The 6,633-nt window shown below is 48.1% G+C and overlaps 1 protein-coding gene across 1 annotated transcript in view; it reads left to right on the forward strand.

Moving 5' to 3' along the window:
- Nucleotides 1-3,478: 3,478 nt before the first annotated feature.
- The window catches only part of SIPA1L3 (signal induced proliferation associated 1 like 3), a 248,595-nt gene continuing 245,440 nt past the window's right edge, over nt 3,479-6,633 (forward strand). The window contains exon 1 of the mRNA XM_003796134.3: nt 3,479-3,608. The gene's annotated coding sequence lies outside the window, so the exon portion shown is untranslated. The remainder of the gene's footprint in view (nt 3,609-6,633) is intronic.

Here is a 6,633-nt window from a genome sequence, read left to right on the forward strand (position 1 = left end):
TATTTTTTATTTTATTTTGTTTTTGAGACAGAGTCTCACTGTCACCCTGGCATCATAACTCACAGCAACCTCAAACTCTTGATCTTGAGCAATCCTCTTGCCTCAGCCTCCTGAGTAGCTGGGACTATAGGAATGCACCACTATGCCCAGCTATTTTTTTTATTTTTATAAGAGATGAGGATTGGATCTTGCTCTTATTCAGGCTAGTCTCGAACTCCTGAGCTCAAGCAATCCATCTGCCTTAGCCTCTCAGAATGCTGGTATTATAGGTGTGAGTCACCATACCTGGGACATGATTCAGTTTTAAGAAGAAAAAGTACAAAGTGCTATGAGTATATATAATAAGGCGACCTGACACCCAAAAGGAGTTTGATGTGTTGTAGCCACATAGGGCCATGGCTTAGGAATACCAGAGGGTGAGTTCTGCTGATCCTGCTGCAAGAAATCCAGCCCATAGTTATCTGGGACTCCCAGTACACTGTGAGGTAGGTTGCTGCGTGAATTATATGGCCTTGCAAGTGGGTCTCACATTTAGGGGAGGAGGTGCAGAAAGTTAAGCTGGCATCAGAAGGGCCTAATCAGTTGACTGTAAAGTCAGAGGGGCAACTTCGGCTTACCTGGTTCTTTGATGATATTACTGATAAGGAGCCCAAATTTGTCTTCAGGGTTGGGGAGTGCTGCTCTGGCCTTCACGTGGCTGCATAGCTAGGGCTGGGATTGGAATGCACTTTGTTTACTGAAAGACACAATTTTCCAGGCCAACAAAATACTTTAACAGGATGAACTAGTTTCTGTTGGGTGGAAAAATTATCCTGGATCCCTGAGAGTAATGATAGATTCTAGGATTGATTAGGTTGTAAAGTGGCAATAGCACTTTACACATATTGTTTTGTTTTGTTTTGAGTCAGAGTCTCTGTTGCCTCAGGTTAGAGTGGCATGGCATCATAGGTCACAGCAACTTCAAACTCTTGGGCTCAGGTCTTCTAAAGGCTCCTGTCACAATGTCTGGCTATTTTTAGAGACAGTCTTGCTCTTGCTCAGGCTTGTCTCAGACTCCTGAGCTTTTAAAGCAATACCCTGGCCTCCCAGAGTGCTAGGATTACAGGTGTGAGCCACTGTGTGCAGTCCTACATATATTGTTTTAATTCTTGCAATGATTCTGTGACTCGGCTGTTATCCCTTTCATTAAACACATTTTTTACGGACATAGTAAAAGTTTTAAAAACACTAAGGGGCACATAAGGAAAAAGTCACCTTTTCACATCTGGCCTTCTTATCCTTCTGTTTTCCTTTTAGAGAGGTAATCCTAGTTGTGTTTCTAACAATGTTCTGTATGTATGCACAAGCATAACTCTAAAAATTTTTTTGTTACATAAATGATAGTGCATGATGTGCACTGTTCTGCATCTTTTCTTTCCTAATGTATCTTACAGATTGGTTCATATTAATACATATAGCTCTGCCTCATTTCCAACAGTTCCCAGCCACAAGGTAGTCCACCATGTGCCCAAACTCTTTCTTGCTTATCCAAATTTCTATTGATGGACATTGGGCAGTTTCCAACCTTTTGCTATTAAAACCAATGCCACAAATGTATATTTTCGTAAGTGCCTCATAAACCTTTTATTTTACTTAATTTTAATTAACTTAAATTGTAGAACTGAAGCAATGAAAATATTTTTCCATTAAATATAACTTGGAGGGACGGTGCCTGTGGCTCAGTGAGTAGGCCACGGGCCCCTTATACCAGAGGGTGGCGGGTTTGAACTCGGCTCCAGCAAAACTGCAACAACAACAAAATAGCTGGGCTTTGCAGCAGGCACATGTAGTCCCAGCTACTTGGGAGGCTGAGGCAAGAGAATCGCCTAAGCCCAAGAGCTGGAGGTTGCTGTGAGCTGTGATGGCACAGCACCCTACCAAGGGTGACAAAGTGAGACTCTGTCTCTAAAAATAAATAAATAAATGTAACTTGGAATATTGTTTAAATATACTTGTGTTAAACTGTTAAAATTTCACCTGTTTACGTAAAATTAAAATTGCATGCATGGGTTGCATTATACAGCATTTCTATAGGATAGTACTGCTCTAGATTGTCACTATGTGGTGGTGGCCTGATTTGCTTAGGGCCTGAGAGCTTCCTGAGGGTAAGGCCCCAGTCTGTCTGGTTTTCTCTTGTGTCTCCATAATTATCCAAACTAACATGGAGTAGGTGCTTAATATGTTTTTGATGAATGAATGGGCAAATTAATAACCCTCGGTCCTCTCACAGGAAGAAGAAATACGTTTATGCTTCCCAGTTTCGAGTTTTACTGAGGATCTTCTTGGAAGGCAGGCAGAATACTGACTCAGGCCTCTCGACCAGGGAACCTTTCAAGTCTGGTCAATTCCCTTGGGAACCCTCATAGAGTGGAAATACACATTAAAGGGGGCGGGGGAGTCAGAGCCGTGATTAAGTCAGCAGGTGGACTAAATTTGGACAAAATTTCCAAGGCTTTAAGTACTCAACAGTAGTTACCGCAGAATGTACGATTAACGAAAGAATGTAAGACCACAAGGTCTTCAGGGCAGCCTCCTGCGTCGCAGTCCTGAGGCTCTGGTCTAAAGAGCCATTTAGGCCGCGAAAGGACAACCAGACCTGAGTCCTCTTACACTCAGGCGTCCTGGCCCTCCACGTGGGCGGCAAAGAGGGCGTGTCCGTCGTTGAAGCAGGGGCCACTCCGGATATCTGCGACTGGACTCCGGACAAGGTAGGGGTATAGCGTGTGTGACGGCTCTGAGATGCTCCTGCGTTAAGTAACAGACCAAAAGGGAGCGAGCGCCTGAGAAACTACCTTGCGGATGATGCGGAAGAACCCAGCAAATAGAGCGGTTAGCGCCCCCCGGTCCGCGCGGGGCAGTCAGACCAAGGCCAGGGGAGGGAGCGCGTGCGCACTGGCGCGCTCCTGGTGCGAGAACCCGCGCGCGCGCCCGTTCGAAAGGAAAAAAAAAATCCTCCCCGTGGGGGCCCGCGGCAATTTAGGCCGGAGTCGGTGGGCGAGCGCGCCTGCGCGAGCGCGCATCGACGCCCTAGTCCACCGCCCCACTCTGTTGGGGGGTCTAGCGCACTGCTCTGCTTCCCCCACCTCTCACGAGGCTCGCGTCCTGGGGGTAAGCGCCTCGCGCCTCGCGGAGAGTGTGGGAGAGGCTCTGCCGAATGCGGGAGGTGGCGGACAGGGCCAGGAGAAAAGAGAAACCATCCTAGCTGGGTGAGGAGCGCGGCTCGGGGACTGGAGTCTGCAGAAGACACACCTCCATCCCTCACGCCCCTCGAGGCTGCGGAAGTGCTCTGGAGACTGGATCAGCACGGAGGCGACAGGTGGACTACCGTCCCCAGCAGGCGGCGCGGTAGTATGCCTACTGCTCCCGGCAGCACCTGCGCGCCAGGCTCTTTTCAGTTCGCTGCCGCCTAGGGCGAAACTACAGTTCCCAGGAGGCCTCGCGCAAAGCGGCTTGGAAGTGGGCAGCCTGGAAGTCACTCGGGCCACCGGAGCTGGCGGCGTCTCCAGTGAGCAGCGCGGGGCTGGGCGCAGCGGTCGTGGGGCCCGCGGGGCGGCAGCCGGGACGCCTAGGTATGTGGCTTCGGGTGCAGAAACGGACTTGGGCAAGGGTGGCGGGGAATCGGTGGCTGCTCGAACCCGGAGGGTCAGCGCGGGCGGGCGACCGGGCGGACAGCCGGCTGTGGGTACCGACTGTGGGGGGCGGCGGCGCCGAGACTCGCGCCCTCCGGACCCAGCTGGACTCGTGCCCGCATGGTTCAACTTTCCAGACGTGCAACCCGTCGCTGTAGGGAAGATCTTGGAGTCCCAGCGATGGGTTCGCAACCCGGTTCTGCCACTTGGGAGCTGCGCTCTAGGGAAACCTGACGGAACCTCAATTTTCCCTGCAGTAAAACGGGGCAGGAGAGTGTTTTTTGCTGGGGATTCTGTTGAGATAATAAAGCGAATAAAACATTCGGCACATAGAAGATAGTTATTACGTGTTTGCATTATCCTTAGCTCCTGGAAATACGAGGTGCAGATATTATCGATCGCATGGGATGACGGTTAGTTGAGCGTGTACCTGTAAAGAGCCGAGACTATAGTTAGCACCCAATAATGACTAGCTGTGTTAGCTGAAATTATCTTGCTAAGAGCTTTGGTTTGGAAAGCGGAGAAACCCAGGTTCAGATTTAGTATCACACCAGCTGTGTGATTCTGGGTAACTGACTTCTTTCTGCGCCTTGATTTCCCTATCTGTAAAATGGGGATTTAAATAGCAGCCACTACATAGAGTTGTTTTGAGAATGCAGTGAGAATATAGTGTATAAAGTGCTTAGCACAGCAGCTGGCACCGTAGCACTTAGTAAATACTATTTATTCAGCGTTTTCCTGTGGCCCAGAGACCCTCAGGGAGGGACTCTGACTGTAGGCTTGGTCTCCCAAGACGGCCAGACTAAAACTGGTTTAGTTGACTTCCCCTCCTACAGCCTCAGGTTCCTCATTTATAAAATGAGACAATCACAGTATCACTCTCAAAGGACTGTAAGGATTTGCTGAGATTGTATTCCTAGTCCAGAGCCATCTCTCATTAAGTAGTAGCTCTTGTATATTATAATTGTTCTTCAATGTTCTCCATCTGGCCCAGAGACTGCCTAACTGTGGGCTGTGTGACATGACAGCCCTGAGCTCCCCCACACATTTGCTCCCAGCCTCAGTGTCCCATCTGTGAAATGGTAGTCATAGGACTTTGGTGCCAGGATTATTGTGATAATTTGGGGAGATAATTTATGTTTAGTGTTTAGCACAGGGCCTGGCACATAGTAAGCGCTTAATAAATGTAACTTGCTATTTTTAATAGGCTCTTTCTGCTTCTGTGTGTACCTATAAGGCAGAGTGGGGACAAAATGAGTGTTTCTACCCTCATTCCCAAGATTTGCTCACCAAAGATTACATTGGGGAACCAACTGACTGCAGTATAAGGGTCTAAGAAGAGATGGGGCTGAGCTGGCAGCAGCAGCCCCCTGGGCACACCCCTCCCCCACAAGCAGTGCTTTCACTCCAGTGCTTTACTGTCCTAGTGCTGCCAGCTCTTCACCATGTATCTCAAAGCCACACTAAACCCCTTTGCTTCAGCTCCAAATGTGGGGCCTATGCTTTCTTTTTCTTTCTTTCCTTTTCTTTTTTTGTTGAGACAAGGGTCTTACTCTGTAGCCTTGAGTAGAGTGCAGTGACATCATGGCTCACAGCAACCTTAAACTCTTGGGCTCAAGTGATCTCTTGCCTCAGCCCCTCCCAGATAGTTGGGACTATAGGTGTCCACCACAGTGCCTGACTAATTTTTTTTTTTCTGTAGGAAAGGTCTTTATTGGTGGGGGCAGGGAGGCTGCAGAGCAGCTCCGAGGAGGAGAGAAGAGAGGGGAGAGAGATAAAGAGAGAGTGGGAAGAGAAGAAAGAGTAGAGAAGAGCGAGGGGAAAGGAGGGGCGGGGAGAGAGAGGGAAGGCAGAAGGAGGCGAGAGCTAATTTTTTTATTTTTACTAGAGATGAGTTCTTACTCTTGTTCAGGTTGGTCTCAAACTCCCTACTTCAAGCAGTCCTCCCACCTTGGCCTCCTGAAGTGCTATGATTATAGGCACGAGCTACCTTGCCTGAGCCTATGATTTCTTGATGTCCTTTGATGGCTGTTCCCAGAGCACTGTAAACTCAACATGTCCAACTTGAACTTTTCTTCTTCCCAGACTCAGTAGTAACCATCTGGGGAAATGAAACAACATTGACTCGGTTGCCCAAGCCAAAAACTTGGGAATTGCTTTCTTTCTTAGCCTTCCCATGTCCAGTTGATTGGCAAGAAGGATGGAGCTGCCATTTCATGTACATGCCATTTCTTATTTATTTTTTTTGCTTGTTTATAAATTTTTTTAAAATTCTTTTTTATTGTTTGGGATTCATTGAGGATACAAAGAGTTGGGTTACACTGATTGCATTTGTTAGGTAAAGTCTCTCTTAAAATTGTGTCCTGCCCCCAAGAAGTGTGTCATATATCACAACCCTCCTTTCCTCTCCCCAGTTCCTAAGTCCTCTGACCCCCACCTTGTATTAGATCATCTGCTGCCTTCATATTAGAATTGAGTACATTGGATTATTGCTTGTCCATTTTTTTTTGTTGTTTTTTGAAACAGTTCATTATGTCGCCACGGTGTCACAGTTCACAGCAATCTCCAACTTTTGGGCTTAAGCAATTCTCTTGCCTCAGCCTCCCAAGTAGCTGGTACTACAAGCGCCTGCCACAATGCCTGGCTATTTTTTGTTGCAGTTGTCATTGTTGGTTAGCTGGCCCAGGCTGGGTTTGAACCCACCAACTTTGGTGTATGTGGCTGGTGCCATAACCACTGTGCTATGGGTGCTGAGGATTGCTTGTGATGCTTTACTAAGAAGGATGTGTTCCAACTTCATCCAGGTTAATACAGGTTAAGATGTAAAGTATCTTTTTTATTTGAGACAGAGTCTCAAACTGCCCCCCGGGTAGAGTGCTATGGCTTCACTGATCACAGCAACCTCCAACTCCTGGGCTCAAGCGAGTCTCCTGCCTCCGCCTCCCAAGTAGCTGGGACCACAGGC

The sequence above is a fragment of the Otolemur garnettii genome, unplaced genomic scaffold (genome assembly GCF_000181295.1).
Source record: "Otolemur garnettii isolate 467f Iridium unplaced genomic scaffold, OtoGar3 scaffold00100, whole genome shotgun sequence".
Classification (NCBI taxonomy): Eukaryota; Metazoa; Chordata; class Mammalia; order Primates; family Galagidae; genus Otolemur; species Otolemur garnettii.